General features: G+C 30.3%; 1 long non-coding RNA gene across 1 annotated transcript; it reads right to left on the bottom strand.

Moving 5' to 3' along the window:
• Positions 1–1,118: 1,118 nt before the first annotated feature.
• On the bottom strand, positions 1,119–2,259 carry LOC131174470 (uncharacterized). The gene is made up of 2 exons (XR_009144780.1): positions 2,047–2,259; positions 1,119–1,662 (listed from the first exon to the last, which is right to left on the bottom strand). It is a non-coding gene; the product is annotated as an uncharacterized LOC131174470 (long non-coding RNA).
• Between the last annotated feature and the right edge of the window lie 651 nt (positions 2,260–2,910).

The raw sequence follows: 2,910 nt of genomic DNA, 5'->3' as shown, positions 1-2,910 counted from the left end.
GAAAATTGAAGCTGCACGAGTTTACTTTCCCCACTCAACCACTCTCATATAATATCACCGTAATTCCATGTTAATATCTAACATGAAATGATAAATAAATGATAACTCGAAAAATAAATGTATGGTTCTTATTTAAAAAATAGAAATTTGTAAAGTTGTTATAGATTTGGGAAGAATTCACCCTGGAACTCACCCATATATAAATATATATATATATATATATATATGTTTACTCATTGGACTCACACACACATATATGTGTTTATTCACTATTCATTATTCCATGGCCATTTCATATAAAAAAATCCTACATGGAATCACTGATTTATTATCTACTTAGATATATAAATCCGGTCAAATACTAATTCAGAATCAGACTAGTTTAAACTAAAATCAAAATTATTAAAACTGAATTTATTAAAATTGATATTGAATTGAATTGATACCAATCGATTTGATGTCACATTAAAATAAATTTTTTTCTTATTTTTTTTTAAATAAAAATTTTAAAAAAATCCAACCATTGAATTTAATAAAAATGAAATAGGGGGAATCCTTGGGGATTGGTTGCAGTCCCCTGAACCAGCAGCTCAGGCTTAAAACCGGCTCTTGGCCACCCCCAGATATATAATGCAGTTCTAGTATTCATCATCCATATGGAGAGGAAAAAAGGACGCATTTATGGACCCACAAAAAAAAGTCAGCTGTAATACTAAAAGCATTTAACAGAAGTAAAATTTTAGTAAGTAGATCCCTACCAAAATGTTTAGTCAATTTGATAAAGGGTGTATTTACTTGGAAACAATTTTTTCAGCCTTAACAAAAACTGCTAATATAGGTTAGGATGCAGGGGGCATTTCAAAAATAAAAGGTTCAGGATTTCTGCTAAGAGATCTCAAGTTTGAATCCTGCAAAATTTGGATTGGGGATAGTAGCAAGGAGGAAAACTATCCCCGTTGTTTTAAGTTTCTGAAGTACCAAAGAAAACTGAGTGTGCTGTACCCTAACAGCCCAAACTGGGAAATGTACAATCTTCCAAAGAAATTATTGTCTTAGATCTAGGGGTATGGGATCCCACTTTTTTCAACGTTTCAACTGCAAATATGACATTGAGCTCATTAATGAACAAGTCAATTTACTATTACAGTAGTCACAAAGGAATTTAAAATTCATGGGCTACAAAGTGTTATCTAAAATGGGCAAAGATCAGATGGACAATAAATGTAGATCAGAAGTACCCATAACTAATGTCCTTTTTTCCCAAGCCAAGCAATACCGAATGGCTTCTGACAGAGATGTTGTCCCCCGCAAGTAAGGCATTTAGAAAGAAACTCATGCCCACGATGGCTTCTCTGTTAATTCCTTTGAGAAAACATACTGGAACCTTGAGCTGTAAGGTAACCACTCTATGACGTGAGATGCCTTTTTGTTTGATTTCCTATCGATGCATTTCTGAATTGAATCATGGAGTTTCTTATCAACATTTTCGGTAATCCACTTCAGAAGATCATCTGAGTTGATAGAGGCTTCCTTTGCAAATCTTTCAATCAACTTGGGTAGAAACACTCTCCTTGACTTCTTCACAACTGTATTTGTTTGAAGAAACTCTCTTTTTGCAACCTCCAATTCCTCTTTAACACTTGATGCTGTATAGACTCTTAGCTACAAATGTGTAATGGAAAAAATCTCAAAAACTTCATGTAATACCAATGTGTTAAAGATCAAGATGCGCTTGAAAGCAAAATTAAGAGTGACTAACAATTACATAACTGCGGTTAGTTGAGTTGTTAGGTCATGATTATAACTAAGATAGAGACCAAATGCAGTATAAGTGAAAGGAGAAGAGAAAGACTCCTCATTTGTGTTTTTAAAGTAGCACTTGTGAAATTCAGCTATTTATGCAAATGAACGTACTTTAAACTGGCCTTAATTTAATAACAGGCTATTTATATTTTTGCCGTTATGTGCAGAAGCTTATAATGGATTTTAATCAATGATTCAAATTGCATTTTATGTAAAAGAAGTAATGATAAAGCAATAAATTACCACAGGATCAGAAAAAGCTCCAGTACAAAGGGCAAAGCAGACTAGGGGTTGGACATCTGAGAGACCAAACTTGGAACTAATAAGTTGCCTTTCTTCACTGGATTTCTTCCTCAATGCAGCAGAAAGGATGGTCTCAAGCCACTGCAATTTGTACAAAACCAATATAAAAGAATCGCGTTTAGAAAACGTGGAATTTGATGTCTTGCAATCATGAAAAGATTATAGGCAATATATTTCCCTTAAAAATATTAACTATGCTGTCCTTTTTTTTTTTTTTTGACCAAACTAACTATGCTGCCCTTACACTTCTTTCAAATGTCTACAAAAAGATGCTTCAAGAAGAATCTGAATGAAATCTCCAAATACACTTGTATTTATAATTTTTTACTTGCTGTTTTAGGCATGAGCTATCTTGCCTAAGCACCAGCCTCAGCCAATTCTTGCCGGTGGATTATAAAATTTTATGTTATTATTTAGGAAATTTACAATTTGATTATTTGGTTTTATTATATATTATACTTTAATTTTTAAATTTTAAAAAATTATTTATTTAGTTATTAAAATTTATATTATATTAATTTTAATTTTTAATTTTTAAAAATTAATTACTTATTCTACAAATTCTATATTGCATTATACTTTAGTAACTGTAGTTAATATATAAAATAATTGAGTCATTATGTCTATAGATAAAATTATTATAAATATTAAAATGATAGAAATTAAATTATTTTATATATTAAAATTAAATAGATTAAATAATTATTTTTTCAAAATTCAAGGGTTAAGTGTAATTTAATACAAAACTCATTGACTAAATATTTAATTTTTTAAAATTTAACAACTAAAATATAATATAAGGTT

Source organism: Hevea brasiliensis, chromosome 16 (genome assembly GCF_030052815.1).
Source record: "Hevea brasiliensis isolate MT/VB/25A 57/8 chromosome 16, ASM3005281v1, whole genome shotgun sequence".
Lineage (NCBI taxonomy): Eukaryota > Viridiplantae > Streptophyta > Magnoliopsida > Malpighiales > Euphorbiaceae > Hevea > Hevea brasiliensis.
This window is presented reverse-complemented; position numbering and strand designations above follow the sequence as displayed.